The sequence below is a fragment of the Lissotriton vulgaris genome, chromosome 4_1, assembly GCF_964263255.1.
Source record: "Lissotriton vulgaris chromosome 4_1, aLisVul1.2, whole genome shotgun sequence".
NCBI classification, from domain to species: domain Eukaryota; kingdom Metazoa; phylum Chordata; class Amphibia; order Caudata; family Salamandridae; genus Lissotriton; species Lissotriton vulgaris.
The window spans coordinates 1,722,886,201-1,722,912,161 of record NC_141691.1 but is presented as its reverse complement, the minus strand read 5'-3'; the positions used below and the strand labels follow the sequence as shown (position 1 = coordinate 1,722,912,161).

At 51.0% G+C, this 25,961-nt stretch overlaps 1 protein-coding gene across 3 annotated transcripts in view; it reads right to left on the bottom strand.

Moving 5' to 3' along the window:
• Window positions 1–25,961, bottom strand: part of ESRP1 (epithelial splicing regulatory protein 1) — a 384,375-nt gene that overhangs the window by 54,778 nt on the left and 303,636 nt on the right. The gene's annotated exons all lie outside the window — the stretch shown is intronic.

The following is a 25,961-nucleotide window of genomic DNA, read 5'->3' as shown; positions in this document are numbered from 1 at the left end:
GAGTAGTGAGTGCAGAGAGTAGTGAGTGCAGAGAGTAGTGAGTGCAGAGAGTAGTGAGTGCAGAGTAGTGAGTGCAGAGTAGTGAGTAGTGAGTGCAGAGTAGTGAGTGCAGAGTAGTGAGTGCAGAGTAGTGAGTGCAGAGAGTAGTGAGTGCAGAGAGTAGTGAGTGCAGAGAGTAGTGAGTGCAGAGAGTAGTGAGTGCAGAGAGTAGTGAGTGCAGAGTAGTGAGTGCAGAGTAGTGAGTGCAGAGTAGTGAGTGCAGAGTAGTGAGTAGTGAGTGCAGAGTAGTGAGTGCAGAGTAGTGAGTGCAGAGTAGTGAGTGCAGAGTAGTGAGTGCAGAGTAGTGAGTGCAGAGTAGTGAGTGCAGAGTAGTGAGTGCAGAGTAGTGAGTGCAGAGTAGTGAGTGCAGAGTAGTGAGTGTGCAGGGTAGTGAGTGTGCAGGGTAGTGAGTGCAGAGTAGTGAGTGCAGAGTAGTGAGTGCAGAGTAGTGAGTGCAGAGTAGTGAGTGCAGAGTAGTGAGTGTGCAGGGTAGTGAGTGTGCATGGTAGTGAGTGCAGAGTAGTGAGTGCAGAGTAGTGAGTGCAGAGTAGTGAGTTCAGAGTAGTGAGTGCAGAGTAGTGAGTGCAGAGTAGTGAGTGCAGAGAGTAGTGAGTGCAGAGAGTAGTGAGTGCAGAGAGTAGTGAGTGCAGAGACTAGTGAGTGCAGAGACTAGTGAGTGCAGAGTAGTGAGTGCAGAGAGTAGTGAGTGCAGAGTAGTGAGTGCAGAGTAGTGAGTGCAGAGTAGTGAGTGCAGAGTAGTGAGTGCAGAGTAGTGAGTGCAGAGAGTAGTGAGTGCAGAGAGTAGTGAGTGCAGAGAGTAGTGAGTGCAGAGAGTAGTGAGTGCAGAGTAGTGAGTGCAGAGTAGTGAGTAGTGAGTGCAGAGTAGTGAGTGCAGAGTAGTGAGTGCAGAGTAGTGAGTGCAGAGAGTAGTGAGTGCAGAGAGTAGTGAGTGCAGAGAGTAGTGAGTGCAGAGTAGTGAGTGCAGAGTAGTGAGTGCAGAGTAGTGAGTGCAGAGTAGTGAGTGCAGAGTAGTGAGTGCAGAGTAGTGAGTGCAGAGTAGTGAGTGCAGAGTAGTGAGTGCAGAGTAGTGAGTAGTGAGTGCAGAGTAGTGAGTGCAGAGTAGTGAGTGCAGAGTAGTGAGTAGTGAGTGCAGAGTAGTGAGTGCAGAGTAGTGAGTGCAGAGTAGTGAGTGCAGAGAGTAGTGAGTGCAGAGAGTAGTGAGTGCAGAGAGTAGTGAGTGCAGAGTAGTGAGTGCAGAGTAGTGAGTGCAGAGTAGTGAGTGCAGAGTAGTGAGTGTGCAGGGTAGTGAGTGTGCAGGGTAGTGAGTGCAGAGTAGTGAGTGCAGAGAGTAGTGAGTGCAGAGTAGTGAGTGCAGAGTAGTGAGTGCAGAGTAGTGAGTGCAGAGTAGTGAGTGCAGAGTAGTGAGTAGTGAGTGCAGAGTAGTGAGTGCAGAGTAGTGAGTGCAGAGTAGTGAGTGCAGAGTAGTGAGTGCAGAGTAGTGAGTGCAGAGTAGTGAGTGCAGAGAGTAGTGAGTGCAGAGAGTAGTGAGTGCAGAGAGTAGTGAGTGCAGAGAGTAGTGAGTGCAGAGTAGTGAGTGCAGAGTAGTGAGTGCAGAGTAGTGAGTGCAGAGTAGTGAGTGCAGAGTAGTGAGTGCAGAGTAGTGAGTGTGCAGGGTAGTGAGTGCAGAGTAGTGAGTGCAGAGTAGTGAGTGCAGAGTAGTGAGTGCAGAGTAGTGAGTGCAGAGTAGTGAGTGCAGAGTAGTGAGTGCAGAGTAGTGAGTGCAGAGAGTAGTGAGTGCAGAGTAGTGAGTGCAGAGTAGTGAGTGCAGAGTAGTGAGTAGTGAGTGCAGAGTAGTGAGTAGTGAGTGCAGAGTAGTGAGTGCAGAGTAGTTAGTGAGTGCAGAGTAGTGAGTGCAGAGTAGTGAGTAGTGAGGGCAGAGTAGTGAGTAGTGAGTGCAGAGTAGTGAGTGCAGAGTAGTGAGTAGTGAGTGCAGAGTAGTGAGTGCAGAGTAGTGAGTGCAGAGTAGTGAGTGCAGAGTAGTGAGTGCAGAGTAGTGAGTGCAGAGTAGTGAGTGCAGAGTAGTGAGTGCAGAGAGTAGTGAGTGCAGAGAGTAGTGAGTGCAGAGAGTAGTGAGTGCAGAGTAGTGAGTGCAGAGTAGTGAGTGCAGAGTAGTGAGTAGTGAGTGCAGAGTAGTGAGTGCAGAGTAGTGAGTGCAGAGTAGTGAGTGCAGAGAGTAGTGAGTGCAGAGAGTAGTGAGTGCAGAGAGTAGTGAGTGCAGAGAGTAGTGAGTGCAGAGTAGTGAGTAGTGAGTGCAGAGTAGTGAGTGCAGAGTAGTGAGTGCAGAGTAGTGAGTGCAGAGTAGTGAGTAGTGAGTGCAGAGTAGTGAGTGCAGAGTAGTGAGTGCAGAGTAGTGAGTGCAGAGTAGTGAGTGCAGAGTAGTGAGTGCAGAGTAGTGAGTGCAGAGTAGTGAGTGCAGAGTAGTGAGTGCAGAGTAGTGAGTGCAGAGTAGTGAGTGTGCAGGGTAGTGAGTGTGCAGGGTAGTGAGTGTGCAGAGTAGTGAGTGCAGGGTAGTGAGTGCAGAGTAGTGAGTGCAGAGTAGTGAGTGCAGAGTAGTGAGTGCAGAGTAGTGAGTGCAGAGTAGTGAGTGTGCAGGGTAGTGAGTGTGCATGGTAGTGAGTGCAGAGTAGTGAGTGCAGAGTAGTGAGTGCAGAGTAGTGAGTGCAGAGTAGTGAGTTCAGAGTAGTGAGTGCAGAGTAGTGAGTGCAGAGTAGTGAGTGCAGAGAGTAGTGAGTGCAGAGAGTAGTGAGTGCAGAGAGTAGTGAGTGCAGAGACTAGTGAGTGCAGAGACTAGTGAGTGCAGAGAGTAGTGAGTGCAGAGTAGTGAGTGCAGAGTAGTGAGTGCAGAGTAGTGAGTGCAGAGTAGTGAGTGCAGAGTAGTGAGTGCAGAGTAGTGAGTGCAGAGTAGTGAGTGCAGAGAGTAGTGAGTGCAGAGAGTAGTGAGTGCAGAGAGTAGTGAGTGCAGAGAGTAGTGAGTGCAGAGTAGTGAGTGCAGAGTAGTGAGTAGTGAGTGCAGAGTAGTGAGTGCAGAGTAGTGAGTGCAGAGTAGTGAGTGCAGAGAGTAGTGAGTGCAGAGAGTAGTGAGTGCAGAGAGTAGTGAGTGCAGAGTAGTGAGTGCAGAGTAGTGAGTGCAGAGTAGTGAGTGCAGAGTAGTGAGTGTGCAGGGTAGTGAGTGTGCAGGGTAGTGAGTGCAGAGTAGTGAGTGCAGAGAGTAGTGAGTGCAGAGTAGTGAGTGCAGAGTAGTGAGTGCAGAGTAGTGAGTGCAGAGTAGTGAGTGTGCAGGGTAGTGAGTGTGCAGGGTAGTGAGTGCAGAGTAGTGAGTGCAGAGTAGTGAGTGCAGAGTAGTGAGTGCAGAGTAGTGAGTGCAGAGTAGTGAGTGCAGAGAGTAGTGAGTGCAGAGTAGTGAGTGCAGAGTAGTGAGTGCAGAGTAGTGAGTGCAGAGAGTAGTGAGTGCAGAGAGTAGTGAGTGCAGAGAGTAGTGAGTGCAGAGAGTAGTGAGTGCAGAGTAGTGAGTGCAGAGTAGTGAGTGTGCAGGGTAGTGAGTGTGCAGGGTAGTGAGTGTGCAGGGTAGTGAGTGTGCAGGGTAGTGAGTGCAGAGTAGTGAGTGCAGAGTATTGAGTGCAGAGTAGTGAGTGCAGAGAGTAGTGAGTGCAGAGTAGTGAGTGCAGAGTAGTGAGTGCAGAGAGTAGTGAGTGCAGAGAGTAGTGAGTGCAGAGAGTAGTGAGTGCAGAGAGTAGTGAGTGCAGAGTAGTGAGTGCAGAGTAGTGAGTGCAGAGTAGTGAGTGCAGAGTAGTGAGTGCAGAGTAGTGAGTGTGCAGGGTAGTGAGTGCAGAGTAGTGAGTGCAGAGTAGTGAGTGCAGAGAGTAGTGAGTGCAGAGAGCAGTGAGTGCAGAGTAGTGAGTGCAAAGTAGTAAGTGCAGAGTAGTGAGTGCAGAGTAGTGAGTGCAGAGTAGTGAGTGCAGAGAGTAGTGAGTGCAGAGAGTAGTGAGTGCAGAGAGTAGTGAGTGCAGAGAGTAGTGAGTGCAGAGAGTAGTGAGTGCAGAGTAGTGAGTGCAGAGTAGTGAGTGCAGAGTAGTGAGTGCAGAGTAGTGAGTGCAGAGTAGTGAGTAGTGAGTGCAGAGTAGTGAGTGCAGAGTAGTGAGTGCAGAGTAGTGAGTGCAGAGAGTAGTGAGTGCAGAGAGTAGTGAGTGCAGAGAGTAGTGAGTGCAGAGAGTAGTGAGTGCAGAGAGTAGTGAGTGCAGAGAGTAGTGAGTGCAGAGTAGTGAGTGCAGAGTAGTGAGTGCAGAGTAGTGAGTGCAGAGTAGTGAGTGTGCAGGGTAGTGAGTGTGCAGGGTAGTGAGTGCAGAGTAGTGAGTGCAGAGTAGTGAGTGCAGAGTAGTGAGTGCAGAGTAGTGAGTGCAGAGTAGTGAGTAGTGAGTGCAGAGAGTAGTGAGTGCAGAGTAGTGAGTGCAGAGTAGTGAGTGCAGAGTAGTGAGTGCAGAGTAGTGAGTAGTGAGTGCAGAATAGTGAGTAGTGAGTGCAGAGTAGTGAGTAGTGAGTGCAGAGTAGTGAGTAGTGAGTGCAGAGTAGTGAGTGCAGAGTAGTGAGTGCAGAGTAGTGAGTGCAGAGTAGTGAGTGCAGAGTAGTGAGTGCAGAGTAGTGAGTAGTGAGTGCAGAATAGTGAGTAGTGAGTGCAGAGTAGTGAGTGTAGAGTAGTGAGTGCAGAGTAGTGAGTGCAGAGTAGTGAGTGCAGAGTAGTGAGTGCAGAGTAGTGAGTGCAGAGTAGTGAGTAGTGAGTGCAGAGTAGTGAGTGCAGAGTAGTGAGTGCAGAGTAGTGAGTGCAGAGTAGTGAGTAGTGAGTGCAGAGTAGTGAGTGCAGAGTAGTGAGTAGTGAGTGCAGAGTAGTGAGTGCAGAGTAGTGAGTGCAGAGTAGTGAGTGCAGAGTAGTGAGTGCAGAGTAGTGAGTAGTGAGTGCAGAGTAGTGAGTGCAGAGTAGTGAGTGCAGAGTAGTGAGTGCAGAGTAGTGAGTAGTGAGTGCAGAGTAGTGAGTAGTGAGTGCAGAGTAGTGAGTGCAGAGTAGTGAGTGCAGAGTAGTGAGTGCAGAGTAGTGAGTGCAGAGTAGTGAGTGCAGAGAGTAGTGAGTGCAGAGAGTAGTGAGTGCAGAGAGTAGTGAGTGCAGAGAGTAGTGAGTGCAGAGTAGTGAGTGCAGAGTAGTGAGTGCAGAGTAGTGAGTGCAGAGTAGTGAGTGCAGAGTAGTGAGTGCAGAGTAGTGAGTGCAGAGTAGTGAGTGCAGAGAGTAGTGAGTGCAGAGAGTAGTGAGTGCAGAGAGTAGTGAGTGCAGAGAGTAGTGAGTGCAGAGTAGTGAGTGCAGAGTAGTGAGTGCAGAGTAGTGAGTGCAGAGTAGTGAGTGCAGAGTAGTGAGTGTGCAGGGTAGTGAGTGCAGAGTAGTGAGTGTGCAGGGTAGTGAGTGTGCATGGTAGTGAGTGCAGAGTAGTGAGTGCAGAGTAGTGAGTGCAGAGTAGTGAGTGCAGAGTAGTGAGTTCAGAGTAGTGAGTGCAGAGTAGTGAGTGCAGAGTAGTGAGTGCAGAGAGTAGTGAGTGCAGAGAGTAGTGAGTGCAGAGAGTAGTGAGTGCAGAGACTAGTGAGTGCAGAGACTAGTGAGTGCAGAGTAGTGAGTGCAGAGAGTAGTGAGTGCAGAGAGTAGTGAGTGCAGAGTAGTGAGTGCAGAGTAGTGAGTGCAGAGTAGTGAGTAGTGAGTGCAGAGTAGTGAGTGCAGAGTAGTGAGTAGTGAGTGCAGAATAGTGAGTGCAGAGAGTAGTGAGTGCAGAGAGTAGTGAGTGCAGAGTAGTGAGTGCAGAGACTAGTGAGTGCAGAGTAGTGAGTGCAGAGAGTAGTGAGTGCAGAGAGTAGTGAGTGTGCATGGTAGTGAGTGCAGAGTAGTGAGTGCAGAGTAGTGAGTGCAGAGTAGTGAGTGCAGAGTAGTGAGTGCAGAGTAGTGAGTAGTGAGTGCAGAGAGTAGTGAGTGCAGAGAGTAGTGAGTGCAGAGAGTAGTGAGTGCAGAGTAGTGAGTGCAGAGTAGTGAGTAGTGAGTAGTGAGTAGTGAGTGCAGAATAGTGAGTAGTGAGTGCAGAGTAGTGAGTGCAGAGTAGTGAGTGCAGAGTAGTGAGTGCAGAGTAGTGAGTGCAGAGTAGTGAGTAGTGAGTGCAGAATAGTGAGTAGTGAGTGCAGAATAGTGAGTAGTGAGTGCAGAATAGTGAGTAGTGAGTGCAGAGTAGTGAGTAGTGAGTGCAGAGTAGTGAGTGCAGAGTAGTGAGTGCAGAGTAGTGAGTGCAGAGTAGTGAGTGCAGAGTAGTGAGTGCAGAGTAGTGAGTGCAGAGTAGTGAGTGCAGAGTAGTGAGTAGTGAGTGCAGAGTAGTGAGTGCAGAGTAGTGAGTGCAGAGTAGTGAGTAGTGAGTGCAGAGTAGTGAGTGCAGAGTAGTGAGTGCAGAGTAGTGAGTGCAGAGTAGTGAGTAGTGAGTGCAGAGTAGTGAGTAGTGAGTGCAGAGTAGTGAGTGCAGAGTAGTGAGTGCAGAGTAGTGAGTGCAGAGTAGTGAGTAGTGAGTAGTGAGTGCTGAGTAGTGAGTAGTGAGTGCTGAGTAGTGAGTGCAGAGTAGTGAGTAGTGAGTGCAGAGTAGTGAGTGCAGAGTAGTGAGTAGTGAGTGCAGAGTAGTGAGTGCAGAGTAGTGAGTAGTGAGTGCAGAGTAGTGAGCGCAGAGTAGTGAGCGCAGAGTAGTGAGTGCAGAGTAGTGAGTGCAGAGTAGTGAGTGCAGAGTAGTGAGTGCAGAGTAGTGAGTGCAGAGTAGTGAGTAGTGAGTGCAGAGTAGTGAGTGCAGAGTAGTGAGTAGTGAGTGCAGAGTAGTGAGTGCAGAGTAGTGAGTGCAGAGTAGTGAGTGCAGAGTAGTGAGTGCAGAGTAGTGAGTAGTGAGTGCAGAGTAGTGAGTAGTGAGTGCAGAGTAGTGAGTAGTGAGTGCAGAGTAGTGAGTGCAGAGTAGTGAGTAGTGAGTAGTGAGTAGTGAGTGCATAGTAGTGAGTAGTGAGTGCAGAGTAGTGAGTAGTGAGTGCAGAGTAGTGAGTAGTGAGTGCAGAGTAGTGAGTGCAGAGTAGTGAGTAGTGAGTAGTGAGTGCAGAGTAGTGAGTAGTGAGTGCAGAGTAGTGAGTAGTGAGTGCAGAGTAGTGAGTAGTGAGTGCTGAGTAGTGAGTGCTGAGTAGTGAGTGCAGAGTAGTGAGTAGTGAGTGCAGAGTAGTGAGTGCAGAGTAGTGAGTGCAGAGTAGTGAGTGCAGAGTAGTGAGTGCAGAGTAGTGAGTAGTGAGTGCAGAGTAGTGAGTGCAGAGTAGTGAGTAGTGAGTGCAGAGTAGTGAGTAGTGAGTGCTGAGTAGTGAGTAGTGAGTAGTGAGTGCTGAGTAGTGAGTGCTGAGTAGTGAGTAGTGAGTGCAGAGTAGTGAGTAGTGAGTGCAGAGTAGTGAGTAGTGAGTGCTGAGTAGTGAGTAGTGAGTGCTGAGTAGTGAGTGCAGAGTAGTGAGTAGTGAGTGCAAAGTAGTGAGTGCAGAGTAGTGAGTGCCGAGTAGTGAGTGCAGAGAGTAGTGAGTGCAGAGAGTAGTGAGTGCAGAGAGTAGTGAGTGCAGAGTAGTGAGTGCAGAGTAGTGAGTGCAGAGTAGTGAGTGCAGAGTAGTGAGTGCAGAGTAGTGAGTGCAGAGTAGTGAGTGCAGAGTAGTGAGTGTGCAGGGTAGTGAGTGCAGAGTAGTGAGTGCAGAGAGTAGTGAGTGCAGAGTAGTGAGTGCAGAGAGTAGTGAGTGCAGAGAGTAGTGAGTGCAGAGAGTAGTGAGTGCAGAGTAGTGAGTGCAGAGTAGTGAGTGCAGAGTAGTGAGTGCAGAGTAGTGAGTGCAGAGTAGTGAGCCGAAGAATTAATGTTTTTGAGTTAGGGGCTTTGAACCCGCCTCTCTCCTCCATTGGCTGGCTTCCTAAACGGAGGCCAGCCATCGGAGGAGAGAGGCCTCACTCCAAAGAAGCCCCGTCTCTGTCGGATTCGAGGGTGTGTTTTTGGCGTTATTTCGCCCTGTGACGTCACCCGTCACTCAGAACGCCAAAACACACCCCCGAATCCGAAATTTTCGGATGTTTGGGTCCGCCATTTTGCTGCTCGAGCAGCGTCGGTGTTGGACAGGCCACATGAAGGGCCGCTCTCCCCCGGCCCAACCAGGCCTGAGTCCAGTCCCGCAAGTACCACACACCACCATTGCACGTCCCCTGTCCCCTCAGGGACCCCTGCCCTCGAGCATGTCGACCTCGTGGGTCCGATCCACTGCCGGCCCACGCGCCCAGCCTGGGGCGCCATCTTGGACACTCCACCACGAGGCCGCCTGGCCCCCGATCGACCTCAACCCTGGGTCTGGGCCGGCCTCAGACATTCCGGCACCACCCTCCACCCAGGAGGTGAGCGGGCTACTTGGCAAGTCAATGGGAGAAAGAGGTGCCGATGGCTCTCCCCCACCAAGTGCCGCTCGCCCATCGCCTCCCCGGGCGCTGGCTCCACCCCCCTGCTGGGTGTCTGGACTCCCTCATCCCGGACCTCCCGACCTCCAAGTGCGAGGGTCCGGACATCAAAGCACGCCAGCCCTATAACTGGGGCAGCTCCAGAGCAGGAAGGCAGTTGTATCTTGGAGTCGAGAGACGTAAAGAGGAACTCATCCTGGACGGACTACTGGCGCTGCCGTAGCTCTGTCTTGTGCACCATCGTCCTGCCTGTTGGCGCTGCCACAGCCGTCGTAATCTTCATCACCTTCATCGTCGTCGGGACCTGCTGGCGTGGCCGCGGACCGTTGTAACCGCCATCTTCACCGGGACCTGCAGGCTCCGCCGCGGACCGTCGTTTTCCTTCGTCCATCTCGGGACCTGCCTGGCTCCGCCGCGGCCCGATCATCTAGAACGCCGAGCTCGAGGATTGAGAGCTATTTTCCACTCGTTGGTAACAAAGACTGTCCCGCTACCCCTTTCCTAAACCAGAGACTAGAACCGAGGGGACCCCTGAGTCCAGACCTCCTTGTATCCATCATCGTAAACCTAAGAATTGCATATAAAGTCTCGTTAACCTTCAACCTTGTGTGGTGTCCGTCTGTGGGGGGGAAGTTGCTTATCTGTACAGTCGTTGGAGACGGCTCTCCCTGGAGACCTCTCCCCGTAACCTCGGCCGACCCTCCCGGTCCGTCTAACATTGGTGGCCAGCGGCGCGATCCGAATCACCGCATAAACGTACAGAGAGTAGCTCACCCCACGACGAAGTCACAATGACCACGAAAGAGAGCGGATCAACCGAGAAATTCCAAATGGAGAAATTGGAGGAGTACAACCATCGTGAACTAAAACAATTCTGCATCGAACTGGGTATCGCTACCACCGGACTGAGTACCAAGGACGATTTTAAGCATGCCCTAGAATCTTGGGCAGAGACCGGGGCTGCCGGAACCCCTGATCAAAGCACCGTAGAAAAAACGACCACGGCCCCTGAAGGGCAAAGAACGGGTCTCTCGCAAGACGAGATCCAGGAAAGAGAAAGGACCCGACTACACGAACTAGAAATGGCCCGACTCAAAATGGACGTTGAACTTAAGTTGGCCGAACAAAAAATCAACTTAGAGCACCTGCGTCTCCGAGAAGAAAGAGAGGAGAAACAGAGACAGAGGGAGCTCGAGGAAAAGAAACTAGCGTACGAACACGAACGGAACCTAGCCGAGATCAACCTACGCAAGCAGAATAAAGAAGCAGGGGTGCCCGAGCGACCCCCCACCTCCGGGGCCACAGACAAAAAGGTACACATCCCCAAGGATGTTGTCCGAGAATATTTCAGAGAGGACGACATCCAGCAATGGTTTAAAGCCTATGAAATCGCTATGACTGCACACCGGATCGATAGAAGCGACTGGGGAGCCGGTCTCTGGGGAAGATTCCTCAATGAGGGCCGCGACACCCTGCTACAGCTCCCGGACCACCAGATGACCTCCTACGACCATATGAAAGCGGCACTCCTCACCCGCTATGGTCTCACACCCGAGATGTACCGTCAGAGGTTCCGAGACTGCACCCGCATCCCGGGTACAACTTGGGTGGACTATGTAACATACTTTAGCCGAGCCTTCGAGGGCTGGATCCGAGGAAGCAACGTCACGACCTACGAGCAACTATTTAATCTGATGGTATGGGAGCATCTGTCGAACAATTGCTTCATTGAACTCCGCCAGCACCTCCTCGACAGCAAGTTAACGGATCCCCGGCAGCTCGCAGCCGAAGCTGACCGGTGGGAGATCACCAGAGTGGGCCGGAATGGGTCCTACGAACAGAACCGGAACAACAATGGTCAGCACCGACCCAGAGGAGGAGGAGGGGGCCAAGGGCGAGGAAGAGACAACGCCCCGGTCGCCCCCGCTACCAACACCACCCCCCCGGCCAACCGGGGCAGCACCCCAGCGCGACCGGGGTACAGAGCCAATGTCACGTGTCACCGATGTCAACGAGTCGGCCACTATGCGAACGACCCAAACTGCCCGCAGTACCAGAGCCCAAGACCCCGCCAAGTGGCCGCTGCAGCCCTAGGGGAAGAACAGATCTCCGAGGAACAGGAAGAATACGAACAAGAGCATCAAGAGTGGGAGCCAGCCGCCATGACTCTAGCCTGCTTAGGGGGGAAAGACATGGTCCCGCGGGTCCCCCTACCCGCTAACACCCAGAAGTACAGCCAATGGGTGAGCATCAATGGACGCCAGGCCGAAGCCCTTCGTGACACCGGGGCCAGTGTAACAGCCGTCCGCTGTCACCTGGTGGCCCCAGAACAGTATCTACCGAACATTCTCTGCCCTGTACGATCAGCCGATAACTCGGAAAGCCTGTGTCGGATGGCCTGCGTCCCCTTCGAATGGGGGGGGGGTCTCCGGCATGTTGAAAGTAACGGTCCGAGACGATGCCCCCGTAGACTGCCTCCTGGGCAATGACCTGGAAAGCTCTCCGTGGGCCGCCGTGGAGCGAAAGGAACACCTGGGGATGTTGGGCGTCCCGGACTGGGCGTGCGTCACCACCCGTTCCATGGCCGCCCGTGCCAACCACCGGCCAGAAGAACCCGAATGGCCGGCGCCACCGCCTCCGGTCGCCCCAGCCGAAAACACCGACCGTAACATTCCCTCCGAACCAGCTCAACCTACCGACCTCGCTAACCTCGACCAGTGGCCTCAAGAAGGGGGGCCCACGCAAGAACAATTTCGCCAAGAACAGAAGACCTGTCCCTCCCTCGAGGGACTCCGCCAGCAAGCGCTCGCCCAAAGCGCAGGGGATACCTCCGGAACTCATTGGGTCTACTGGGACAATGATCTGCTGTACAGCGAGCAAAGAATCGCCGAGCTGGGGAGCAACCGAGTACTAGTGGTACCCCTCCGTTTCAGAGACTTCCTGTTAAACCTGGCCCACGATGTCCCCCTGGCAGGACATCTGGGACAAGATAAAACCTACAGTCGCCTGGTGACCCACTTCTTCTGGCCCAAAATGAGGAACGATGTGCACCAGCATTGCCGATCTTGCCCCACGTGCCAAGCCAGTGGAAAGAGCGGCCGCAAACTAAAGGCCCCCCTGCAACCTTTTCCCGTGGTCACTACCCCGTTTGAGAGAGTCGGAATAGACATTGTGGGGCCCTTGGACCCACGCACAAAACAAGGCCATCGATTCATCTTGGTGCTAGTGGACCACGCCACCCGCTACCCTGAGGCTGTTCCTCTGCGAACTGTGACAGCCCCGGTAGTCGGCCGGGCCCTGATGGGGATCTTCTCCCGTGTGGGCTTCCCCCGAGAAGTCGTCAGCGACAGAGGCACGAACTTTATTTCCAAATACATGAAGTCCCTCTGGCAACAGTGCGGGGTTACCTACCGATTCACAACCCCCTATCACCCTCAAGGGAACGGACTCGTTGAGCGGTTCAACCGCACGCTAAAGGGAATGATCGGGGGGTTGGAAGAGCCCCTCCGTCGCCAGTGGGATGTGCTGCTGCCGTGCCTCCTCTTCGCGTATCGAGAGGTCCCCCAGAAATCCCTGGGCTTCAGCCCGTTTGAACTGCTATATGGACACCCAGTGCGAGGGCCGCTCAGTCTCGTCAAAGAAGGCTGGGAGATGCCCCCGTTAAAGAACCCTCCAGATGTCTTCCGGTACCTCCTCACCCTCCGCAACCAGACCCGGCGGTTCAGAGAACTAGCGAAGGCCAACCTAGAGGCCAGTCAAGAGGACATGAAAAAATGGTATGACCAGAATGCCTCATCCATTGAATTCGAACCTGGCCAACAGGTATGGGTGATGTCCCCCACTGAGCCATGCGCCCTACAAGACAAATGGACGGGGCCCTTCAAAGTAATAGAGCGCAAGGGTCCTGCCACCTATCTCATCGACATGGAATCCTCCCGGAACCCTCTCCGGGTCCTCCACGCTAACAGACTAAAGCCCCACTTTGTGCGAACAGAGCTCAGCCTCCTGATGGCCACAGACACTGGGGTTGAAGAAGACTCCGAGCCTCTCCCTGACCTCCTACGGACTCAAGAGCAAGACGGCTCCGTGGATGGGGTCCGGCTCTCAGAGGCCCTCACCAGAGAACAACGCCAAGAGTGTCAAGCCCTCCTATCACAGTTCGCCAGCCTGTTCTCCCTCACCCCAGGGGTCACTTCCTGGTGTGTGCACGATGTGGACACCGGGGACAGCCCCCCTATCCGCCACCGGGCCTACCGCGTGCCAGACCGGGTACGGGCCTGCATCCAGGAAGAAATAGCCAAGATGCTCACGCTCGGGGTCATCGAGCCCTCAGACAGTCCCTGGGCCAGCCCTGTCGTACTGGTCCCCAAAGCAGCTGCCCCCGGCACCACACCAGAACTCCGGTTCTGCGTCGACTACCGGGGCTTGAATGCGGTCACCAGAACAGACGCGCATCCCATCCCCCGGGCAGATGAACTAGTCGACCGAATGGGAGCTGCCCGCTACCTCAGCATCTTCGACCTGACAGCAGGCTATTGGCAGATCGGCCTCACACCCCGGGCGCAAGAACGTTCTGCCTTCTCCACCCCCGATGGCCATTACCATTTCACGGTCATGCCCTTCGGCATGAAGAATGCCCCAGCAACATTCCAACGGCTCGTCAATCAGGTCCTGGCGGGGCTCGAAGGATTCAGCGCCGCCTACCTAGACGACATCGCTGTATACAGCCACCATTGGACCGAGCACCTCCACCACCTCCGAGCAGTGCTGCAAGCCCTTCAGCGAGCTGGCCTCACGATCAAGGCCAGCAAGTGTCAAATTGGGCAAGGGTCTGTAACCTACCTCGGACACCAGGTGGGAAGCGGCCTAGTGGCCCCTCTACAGCTGAAAATTGCCGCCATCCAGGCTTGGCAGCCCCCCATCACCCAAACCGAGGTACGAGCCTTCCTGGGCCTCACGGGCTATTACCGAAGGTTCGTGAAAGACTATGGTACCATAGTGGGGCCCCTCACAGAACTCACGTCAAAGAACCAGCCCAAGAAAGTCACCTGGACCCCAGAGTGTCAAACTGCATTTGAACAATTGAAGGCCGCCATGTGTTCCGCCCCTGTGCTCCAGGCCCCAGACTACAGCCGGGAGTTCGTCGTCCAGACGGACGCCTCCGACCAGGGCATTGGGGCAGTCCTGTCTCAAGTGAATACCGAAGGCCTTGATCAACCGGTGGCCTTCATCAGCCGGAGACTCCTACCACGGGAGCAACGCTGGAGCACCATAGAGAGGGAAGCCTTCGCTGTGGTATGGGCCCTCAAGAAGCTCCGGCCCTACCTTTTTGGCACCCACTTTCGGGTGCAGACCGACCACCGACCCCTGCAGTGGCTGATGCATATGCGGGGGGAGAACCCAAAGTTGCTACGCTGGTCCATCTCCTTGCAAGGTATGGACTTCACAGTCGAACACCGGCCTGGGCCAGATCACGCCAACGCGGATGGCCTGTCCCGGTTTTTCCGCCTCGACGAGGAGAGTCCCCAAGAGGATGGGTAACTCTCCCCGCCTTCAGCTGGGGGGGACGCATGTTGGACAGGCCACATGAAGGGCCGCTCTCCCCCGGCCCAACCAGGCCTGAGTCCAGTCCCGCAAGTACCACACACCACCATTGCACGTCCCCCGTCCCCTCAGGGACCCCTGCCCTCGAGCATGTCGACCTCGTGGGTCCGATCCACTGCCGGCCCACGCGCCCAGCCTGGGGCGCCATCTTGGACACTCCACCACGAGGCCGCCTGGCCCCCGATCGACCTCAACCCTGGGCCTGGGCCGGCCTCAGACATTCCGGCACCACCCTCCACCCAGGAGGTGAGCGGGCTACTTGGCAAGTCAATGGGAGAAAGAGGTGCCGATGGCTCTCCCCCACCAAGTGCCGCTCGCCCATCGCCTCCCCGGGCGCTGGCTCCACCCCCCTGCTGGGTGTCTGGACTCCCTCATCCCGGACCTCCCGACCTCCAAGTGCGAGGGTCCGGACATCAAAGCACGCCAGCCCTATAACTGGGGCAGCTCCAGAGCAGGAAGGCAGTTGTATCTTGGAGTCGAGAGACGTAAAGAGGAACTCATCCTGGACGGACTACTGGCGCTGCCGTAGCTCTGTCTTGTGCACCATCGTCCTGCCTGTTGGCGCTGCCACAGCCGTCGTAATCTTCATCACCTTCATCGTCGTCGGGACCTGCTGGCGTGGCCGCGGACCGTTGTAACCGCCATCTTCACCGGGACCTGCAGGCTCCGCCGCGGACCGTCGTTTTCCTTCGTCCATCTCGGGACCTGCCTGGCTCCGCCGCGGCCCGATCATCTAGAACGCCGAGCTCGAGGATTGAGAGCTATTTTCCACTCGTTGGTAACAAAGACTGTCCCGCTACCCCTTTCCTAAACCAGAGACTAGAACCGAGGGGACCCCTGAGTCCAGACCTCCTTGTATCCATCATCGTAAACCTAAGAATTGCATATAAAGTCTCGTTAACCTTCAACCTTGTGTGGTGTCCGTCTGTGGGGGGGAAGTTGCTTATCTGTACAGTCGTTGGAGACGGCTCTCCCTGGAGACCTCTCCCCGTAACCTCGGCCGACCCTCCCGGTCCGTCTAACAGTCGGACAGGAGGTAACTATCCCTTGTTAATTATTTCTTTTTGCCGCTCCTCTATTTCCTTTTCTCACGCTTTCTTTTGTTGCCCACCCAATCTCCTCCCTCTGAATTTCTTTTGCCCTCAGTTCACCTTTTTTTTGCTTTGCCCGCTCATCTCTTTGCACGGTTCAGGGCTTAGCTCCTAAGCCTGAGGTGCGGCGCTGGATGTTCCTGAGGGCTGTGTGTGCGCCTGAAATGTGAGGTGGCTGCTTTGTTCCTGAGCTGAGGGGTGGAGAGGCTGTGCCCCCGAGCTATGGGGCCCCTGAACAGGGTGGAGGTTCTTCTCCTGGCGTGGAGTGTTTCTCCCGTGTCGGTCCTCTGCTGTCCTCCCAAGCACTGTGATTTACTGGCCCGCGCTGTAGCGCACATCGCAACGTTGGACTCTGCTGTGGTTCCCTAAAGCCTCTGATCAGGGCCCTGCTTGTACCGCCGTACCCCCAGCTGGCCGCTCCCCCTTCAGGGTAAAGCGTACGCCGCTGGCTCATCAATCCCCTTACAACACATCGCCAACCCCGGAGCCCGAGCCGCACCACTCGCATCGCCCCGGGACGGCACCGTGACATCAGAGGAGCAGCCCCCGCAGCCGTTCGCTTCACCCTCCCCTCGAGGACTAAGGTACTGTTTGCTGTGAGGTACGCTGCGCTCCGGACCCAGAGTCCGCGAGGCGCATTCAAAACTGACCGTGCTTTGTCATCCGCGCTGCACGCTTTGAACTGCACGCAGCGTGCGACTACTGGCCTCAAATCAACCGTTACGCCTTGCACCCGGGGTGCGCCACGTTGGGTCACCCTGCTTTTGAAGCGTATGCTTGCATCCAAACGAACTGTACGCTTGTGGTATGGTTGCTAGTACGCCTCATACCGTTCCGCAGCATCGCTCACGCGTACGCCGGCTCACGCGAGAAGCGTGAGACGTAGTGGGGCTCTTCCCCGAAGGTCGTGCAGATCGTACCAAGAGCGCTACAAAGAGCACAGACATCCAAGAAGGGAGAAAGAACGTTCAAATATTGCATTTAAAGAACTGTGGCACCCTGAGAGTAACTGGAACCGTGTTTGCAACCTGAAGACTCGAGTCGGGCTGAATGCAAGGACTGAACAGGATGTTGTGCAGCCTGTTGTTCAGGATGTTTCCTCGGATTCCGCCTTTTGTTTGATTAAGCTGGGATGAGATTTTCCAGAAGTGTCTCCGACCTTAAGATATCTCTGGGTTGCTGACCCAATCAAAACATCATTAGCGCTCTGTCGATGCTTAGAGTTCAGTCAGCTGGATTTATTTGCAGTTTGTTTTTTAATTATTAAATAACATGTTATTCTGTATTTCTTATGCGGCCTTTGATTATAAACAGATTTCTGTTTCTAAATGCCTCTCCCACTCTGGCTTTGTTGAAATTCCACTGTCTCTGCAATTCGGTAGCCCCCTCAAGAATCCCGGGGCTGATCCCATCTTTCAGCACAGCAAGAAAACGCCACCTCTTTCCCCACTCTGAACCCTCTGTGTGTGTGTGGGGGGGGGGGGCTCTGTGTGTGTGTGTGTGAGGGGGCTCTGTGTGTGGGGGGGCTCTGTGTGTGTGTGGGGGGGCTCTGTGTGTGTGTGGGGGGCTCTGTGTGTGTGTGGGCTCTGTGTGTGTGGGGGGGGGGGCTCTGTGTGTGTGGGGGGGGCTCTGTGTGTGTGGGGGGGGGGCTCTGTGTGTGTGTGTGTGGCTCCGTGTGTGTGTGTGTGTGTGTGTGGCTAGCTTTTTTTGTAGATGGCTCTATGTAATGTAATGTAATGTAAATTGATACTTGTATAGCGCACTACTCACCCGCAAGGGTCTCAAGGCGCTTGTACGAATACCGCTATGGAACCCATCCTGGCTTTCCCTGTGAGGCGTCCACTCCTGGGCACCCCCAAGGTGGAGGCCAGGCATCCTTAGGGTTGTGGGGGCCGTTGTGGAGATTAAGCAAGCTATTGCCCAGAGTTGCAGAGTGGGACTCCATGATTGGAATAGGCACCGAGGCGAAAATGATCAGGTCCGTGAAATTTTGAGCCCAAGACCCACCGAGGCGGGGAATTGAACCCTGGTCCCGGGCTAGACCTCTGCATCAGGGTCTGCCGCTATAACCATTGAGCCACACTTCTCCACGCCTGTATGTGTGGGTCGCTTTGTCTGTGTGAGGGTGGCTCTATGTGAATGGCTCTGTATGTGTGTTGTGTGTGGGTGGCTTTGTGTGTGTGGCTCTGTGTTGGTGTAAATGCAATAGGTCATGCATTTGCGAGCGATTAAGCTATTGGCATTGTAAATGACAATGCCATTTATTTAACGATTAAGCTATTGGCAATGTAAATGACAATGCCATTTATTTATGATTTTAAAAAAAAACTAAAAAAGTCATGAGCAATGCCAATAGCTCTACCTTTTAATAATGCCGAGACCATTGCATTGTAAATGCTTGTTCTTTTTGTTGTTCTCTCCCCCTCCGCTGCACTGCATATTTATTTCCCATGCTGTATTTTTTATCTTTGGTTTGCTTCCTTACTGACGGCCTAATATGTAATGTCCTTCTGTTTTTCACAGTGTGTATGTAAAGCGCTCTGATACCTACGGGTCAAGCTAGCGCTATATAAAACCTTTAAAATAAATAAATAAACGTTGCTTTGATTTTATTTTCTTCACACCATCACACGCCGTTGAATCGTTTCAGGGCGCTAGCGTGAGGCCTGTAGGCTCATGCTGGCTGAAGGGGTCACTGTTAAGGCAAGCAGCAGTTCGCTTAACTTCAAATTCGGTGTTCCTTACACAGACGCGGCCACTCTGAGAAAACAGCTGAGCATGGATGCAATAAACAGAGAATCGTTTACTCTTTCAGGAATGCCAGTTGGCTGGCAGAGTTCAGCAGTTCAAAGGTTAAACGGAGCACGCAGCTGCGGTAATGAGCGGAGCTCCTTCGGAAGGAAATTGCCCTTCTATGTGTATCAGGGCCGACAAAAAAAGCGACAAACACATTGTTTTCAGTCGCTGCGGGCAGCGGCGCTTCCAGGCGGCCGCTCTCAGATAATGACCTGCGTCACGTGCCTCTGAGGAGGCAAAACAAGCAAACTTTCCCCCGGAGACGTGTCCAGATTACTACTCTAAGGGCACAGCAATCATTACCAACGGCCGAGTGATCAAAGGGAAGCGAGGCGTGCAGAAGGTGGAAGTGTGATCATGTTCTTTCCCAGGGCAACCTCTTCCTTTAACAAGCACTGGCAAAGCAAATAGGTCCCGTATTTGTGACCTGCTGGCTTTGCCAAATGGTTTGAGCCTTGCTGTATAGCATTCCAGATGCTGCGCAATGAGGATAAATAAAAACAAAAAAACCGCTATGATGCTGCAGTCGATCCATTTTGTAGGCATGCATTTGGATCGGGCAATTACAAAAAAACAGCACAAAGCGTTTTCTTTTTGTAGCGCAGGCGAGGGGAAACAACATCAATGGCCGGCGAGGGAGGGACAGCAACACAGATGCCCGGGTAGGGGGAAGCAACATGGAGGGTGGTGGTGGGAAGGACTCAGCAACAGACGGGAAAGAAGGAGGACACGGTGGGAACGAGCAACAAGAGGGCGGAGGTGTTGAAGAAAAATAAGGGAAGAGAGAAAGATGGAGGAGAAACAGAGGCAAGCAAAGGAGGCAAGTAACTGAGGGCAGACGCAAAAGGAAGGAAAAAGTACATGGGTGACAACAACACACACAGTGGGAGAGTAAATGAGGGATAAAACAGGAAAACACATGCAGTCCCATAGAATGGGTAGACAAAAAGAAAATAAACAGGGCTTGAAAACCAAGTAGTGTAGGCATAGAAGTCAGTCAAGCAAAATAGATGGCAAAGAGGCTTTACTCCATAGGAGGGACAAACACAAGATTGACATGCTGGGGCATGAAAAAGAAGCAAGTAAATGAGTGACAGGAAAGACAACCAATGATAAGCAATGGGTGGGCACCAAGCCCCTCTATGGTCTTGGTAAGCCCACAATATGTCTGGCAAAAGACAACGCATGAACTGTCTAGTAGTCTCGACTTAAAAATACTCCATAAATGGAAGCTGTCAGAGGATTGAGACGCTCGATACATCAATAAAGGATTCGAGGGCTAGCATAATACTTTTTCTGTAGTGGCTGTTTTACCACTAGAATATTACAGGCAGTCATCTTGACGCGCATGGAAACATTCATCTATAGACCCTTACTATGGATATGCAGATTGTAGAGGTTTCTACCAGTGGCAGGTGCTTCTATTTACTTGTTTATTTACAGGTTTTTTTAATACAGCACTATTAACGCCAAATTGTATCAGAGCGCTTCGCAAGTACAAACCAAGTGGACACTGTAATCTGACATCATGGTTTGCTTGAACCATTTTTATGGCATTGATCAAGTTAACCATAGATTTAGTGCTAAACACATAATAGAGAGGGATTTTAAAAATACAGTAGTCTCAGAATAATGGCAGCACATTGCCCATTATCCTTCGGCTTCTTAACAGAGTGAAAGCATGCGTAGTAGTTACAGCATCTATAAATATTACATACATTATCAGCGAAAGGCAACACCTCATAGCAGAAATCACTGGCAAAGCAAAAAGTTCGGGTAACGCCATGAAAAGACTTTTCTTTTTACTCTGCCAGCGGTTGTTAAAGGTGGATCAATATTGGAGTATCCTTTGCAAAAAAAAGTTTTCTTCAATCGCAGTTTACTATTCAGAACATTGTCGGCGTAAAATTTGGTTTTATATAAATTCACATATTTTATTAGGGTAAATGTAGTAAATTAATCATTGCCTTTATTCCCCTCTGCCTGCACCAAAATGTTAGGCCTTTTCGGGTACTTTCTGGGGGTGCAGGAGGGGGGGCAGATCACTTGTCAATGGCAGTTCTCCAGCATCAATCCTTAGAGAAGGATAGGGGAAGAGTCTGGCATCAGGCATGAGGCAAGACAGTTTCTCTAGGACCTTCTCCCATACAGGCGCCTGTGGGCTGACTAATTGGAAGGTTAGGGACGTACACATTTACATTTGATAATAATCTTCATCCGGGGCAACATTTGCACCATTTGGGTTTCAAAAAGTATGATAAATTTTGTTAATATTACAACGGATGAGTGTTTAATAAATTGTGTCTATTTTTATCACATGGAAGTTTCAGCCTGATCACTTTCAGAGCGAGGAGTGTCACTGTCAGGACCCTCGGTGAACTCTTTGCCTTAATTGCAAATATAACTGATTTAGTGTCTAAATCATTAGGAGAACTTCATAAAGCAAACAAGTCTGCAGTGGTGCCCCATCCTCTGGAACAAGCTATAGTTACACATCTGGAAAAAAACAAAGAAGCTCAACCCATAATCCACTAATCACCTGTCCATTTAACCCCTTAAGTGCTGCCTCGGTGCATTGGCCGACGGCAGCACTACCTCCCCAGTGCTGCGCACGACCATTGGACGTCCATTCAGCACTGGTTCCAATGGACAGCGCAGCACTGGGGAGGAATGTTTAATAGCATCTATGAGGTTAAATTAAACTTTTATGGAGTCTGTCTCCTAGGGAGGGGCTACAAGGACGATAAACAAATATCTTGAGAAATATAATTTCCTGCACTTTGGGGAGCCAATAGTGCAGCCTTATTCCAATCATGTTAAAGCGGTGAGTATCCAAAAAGCCTAGAGGATCCAAGGTCTCAGGCGTAACTGAATAACTCAGAAATAAAGCTAGTTGTTTGCAGATACATATTCTTGTTAGCATTCAACAAAAAATGACTCCTGTATATTTCTAATCTCCTGGTTAAGTACGGCTAAACATATGCCCTAAAAAAGCACAACATATGTTTGACAAAAAAAAACAAGCAACAACAAAAATAAAGTTCAAATTCTTGTTTAGCAATGCAGGGATGGAACACATCACAGTCAACAGTGGTTGTGGCTGGAGAGCAGGCTCTTCATACAAGAGTCTGCAGCCATTCAGGTAGGATGCAAGTTCTTTATTTCATGTTAGGCCCTTGGGTTACAGGCCAGCTAGAGAAAGTAGGTCCAGGTACGGTTTCATCCTCCTTCCAAATATACCTATTGCCTAGCTTCCACTCCAGACCATACACCAACATTTTATTATATAATTCGCTCTCAGCACTCCAGATGCCAGCTCAGATATGCAGCGAAAGAGGACACAACATACTTCTCTTTCTTACAAACAACAAAATAAAGAACAGTCATGTAGTTGCATATAAAGTACTAAGGCAATCATTCACAATCACACAATCTCCAACATTTCTAGCTTAGACATTCACCGAACAACCTCTTAAGCTCTCCATTTCCCACGCAAATGTCAACACAGCAGTCCCAGAAATTCTGCAATAGGTCTCAACATGAGGCTTCCTACAGCTCATGTCAAACAAAGAAACAAGACTTCAACTAGCTCGTGTCTATCAATGCACAACAGTTCAAAATGTGCAAGTCCATTAGGCCTTACCACCATATGTCTACACACTCACAATATCATGCATCATTTATGCATGTAGGACATGCAGTTACAAATGCCCAGTCACACAACCGCCATGGCATTGAACCCACCAGCTTTCTTCAGCAAAGGGTTCCCTAGTCTTTGCTAAGTCTACACACTCAAGACTAAAAACCCCAGAAAGTTTAACCTTGTGTCGCCTTACCTCAAACCACGACCCGACTCCAACACAAAAAGTGTCATCACAACACTCATGCACAATGTTCCCCTGACATCCTCTTCAGCTATTAAATTACACAGCACAACAAACTTTTACAACTTCTCCATTTTTCACAAGCAACACAAACATCCTCATAAGGAAAACACATTGCACGATACACTCACATGCAAAGTGCATTCTAGCACTCCAACAGTCATCACGCCCAGTTACACTAGTTGGTTAAACCAACATGATCAAGTGCCAGGCTAAGAAAACACTTAATCTGGACCCATTACTGCACTCTTTGGAAACTGCTCCAGGAAAAAATGTTTCGACGTCTTCCAAACACAATGACAGCTTCCAGTAGATACATACTGAAAAATTATTGATGCACTACAATAATAAAACAGTGGAGCCATTGAGCAGTATAACTAGTGACACCACACCATGTCAGCAGTTAAAGTACTACTCATCTACATCACACTAGAGCTACACCAAACACAAAAGTACTTTGCCTCCTGTAACACACTTGTTACATCTTCCTATTTTAACAAAAGGACGACTGGTCCCAGAGCATACTCAGGGGAAACATTTGTTTATGACCCACAACACCACATGGTACTCACTACATTTCCTCACATTTTCACTTCACAGGGTACTTCCCATTGCAACCTCTCATAACAAGTTACTACTATTCCCCAACTTAGCATAACATGTAGTACTCCACCATACAACTTCACATGACAGTGTACTACTTGTCTCCAACTGCACATACTATAGTGTACTCCACGCACACCATCTCTAATAAAAGGGTACTGCTGTCTCTCCAGGTCACACCAAAACATTCTAGTGTACCACACTTGTATCCCTCTTGATAGGCTAGAATTGCTTCACCACATCCACAACACTTGGTCATGCACAACCAGCACATATCTACACAGCAACACGCAGATGGGTACTAGACGCTCTTCCCCACACTGCTAACTAGGCTCCATCATACCAAAACAGATGCAGTCAAAAGTACATACTCACACAGTACAACAACAAAAAACTAAAGGTGGATAACTTAAACTTCCCAACATGTTGTGCGGTACTAAGCATCCAGCACACCACACCACAACAATTAATATAAACTGCAAGTTCCAAACAACAGAAGTCACCTTACATAGAAACTTACTAAGCCAACAGATTAATTACCAATAAGATATATATGGCACAAGCAAATATGCAACAATCACCAGCAAACTGTTCACTAACCTTACGAGCCTCACAGATAATGGGAAAAAAGACACAATATTCTATGTGCTTCGGTTAAGAAATGTAACTCCATGAATGAAAATGACCCCACTGATTAGTAAACTGAATGTACTATTTTAACATTGCAACCTGACAAATGTCGGCAAATTTGTCCACTTCCCCTTACTCCAGGACACAGTATACCTTCAAACACTCATTTCTATCTCCAATTTCCAAAGAGATAGCCCTACTTCTGTTGTAAATTAACCAAGAGGGGTTCTGTAGTTTTTCTTTAATGTATCCAGACCTATCTCAATCAAACACCAGCTTAATACATTCCTTCTTGATTGTAAAGTCTACATAGCCAGCGCCTCCACTCCTACACCCCGGTCTGGAATTCAAGAGTCTCACTCATGAGTAAGTTACTCTGCTATGCCCCCAAACACCAGACCCTCTTCCAGCACCAAATGTCTTGAGCTGGAGAGGAAATTATCAATTTACCTGCTACTGATTACTGTTCATTGTCAGAAGACCTCTGTCCATCTCCTTGACTACATATCTAGCAAGAGTTGCAGCACCTCCACTGGTCACTCCATAAAACGTGTGAAATGCATTTAACCAGAACTCTTCGAGACAGCCTGCTGTCCTCAAACACGGTCAGGCCTCGTGCTCATCAAGGATGTTGCTTATCATTCCACTCTAGCAATGCAGACATAGGTTGTGCCTCTTGAAAGAGCAGCACTTGGTTTGTGAGTGATGTAAAAGGCCAGCACTTGAATTGAAATGGAGCAATGTGCATCCATAGACTGACACAACTGGGCACATAGGACCCTACAAAGGTCTGGACTATCATGTGTCACAGTCACCCTAAATTGAGAGATCACACTGTACATTCACCAGTGCTTTGCCTCTGAAGGTCTAACTGTCTGAAACTCCGTGGGCCACTTCAGTGCTATATTTACTCTAAAGGAGATTTCACACCATCTACACAGCACTGTCTCCACAGCCCTGTCCTTATATCACTGTCTACACAGCACTGTCCGTATATCTCTGTCTACACAGCGTAGTCCTGAAGCTCAGGGCCATGCACACTCCTCCATTTCTAACTCCCTCTCTGCTGGCTCCTGGTCCTTGCCAGATCTTGCCCACCCTCCTCACTAAGCGTCTCCTGTCCAGGAGCTTGAGCGGACACCACTTGCCAGGGGATTTGAGGGCGGAAGGACCCTAACTAGTTCTCCATTGTCATAAGGCAATCTTCCTTCTCACAATAGCTTCCTCCCCTGCCAGAAATGGCTCCAACAACCACTAGTCATGCTGCATTTTCACTCAAATCCATAAGAATTCGTTGGAGAGCAGGGTCTTCATGGAAGAGTCTGGAGCCACATACAATGAGGAAACACAGGATACTACACCAGGCTCAGAATAATTATGTTCAGTAGTTGTAAACTGGCAATAAAACAGTTAATAAAAAGGCCTTAGATGCATCAACAGCAAAAAAACTCGCCTACTTCAATCCACCAGAAGATTAATGCTGCATCATCCACCTGATCTTACAGTACTGAGGGTGAAGTATGAGCCTAACAGTTACAAAAGTGTATGAAGAATGGGATGCACCTCTCACAGACTACTGCACAGTCAGTTCTGCAAACGTGTTCTCTGTGTGCACAGAAACTGCCCAAACAATGGAAGCAAAACAGAACTGATAAGATATCACCCGCTGAATAATATAATATATTGGGGAGTCTCGTTTGAACACAGCAGTGGGGCAGGACTATAAGCCCCTGCAACACTTGCGCCATCGTGCCAGGAGGTGCCCATAAAGACGGCCACGGGATCCCGCTGCGCGGGAGACTCGTTTGAACACAGTGGTGGGGCAGGACTATACGCCCCGGCTACACTTGCTCCATCCCGCCAGGAGGCACCCATAAAAACGGCTGTGGGATCCCGTTGCGCAGGAGACTCGTTTGAACACAGCGGTAGGCCAGGACTAGACGCCCCGGCAACACTTGCGCCACCACGTCAGGAGGCACCCATAAAGAAGGCTGCCGGCTCCCGCTGCACTTGATGGGCGGGGGACGTGCCTGGGCCAAGAGAGGGCCCGTCTGCACCCGTCCGCCGCCGGCAGAGGCTGGGCTGGGCCAGGTTCTTTGGACTACTTCTGGACTTCTGACTTTCAACACAAAGGCTAAGGTACTGTTAGCATTTCTCCCAATAGCTTTCCTTCTGATTTGTATCTTAATTGGCCTTTTTAGGCACATTGTTGGAAGCCCAGTACAGTTAAGTGAGCATGTATTCTGTTCTTCCTGGCCCACCAAGGCGTTTGTACTTCATTTACACAGGCTTTGTGATCCTAGACTCACTATGGTCAAAAGGAAAACGGCTGCTGGGGTACCAGGGGAAAATACTGGAGGCAAAACAGTAGAGACCATTGACTCCTTCCTAACTAGGTCAGCTAATTTTATATCAAAGGAGATAGCCCTGACTCTAAGGAGGCTCTCTTTGGAGACTGGGAAACTTGCAAAGGATCTAACCACAGTGGAGAACTATGGAGCCGTTGGGGCTACTCCCAGCCCGGACCTCTACCCACCTGCGCCTGCACTTCTAACAACAGTGGTTCCTAATGTTGAGACTGTTATGTTCACGGCGGGAGAGGACTCAGTCCTGGATAGTCCCCCCACTAGGAGGAAGATAACTGGCTGTAAAACAGCCCCTCAGAAGATATCACTGGACAAGTCAATATCACCAGCCAGCACTTGTCTTGAAGCATTGTTAGATACATTTTTACCCAGGCTAGAATTA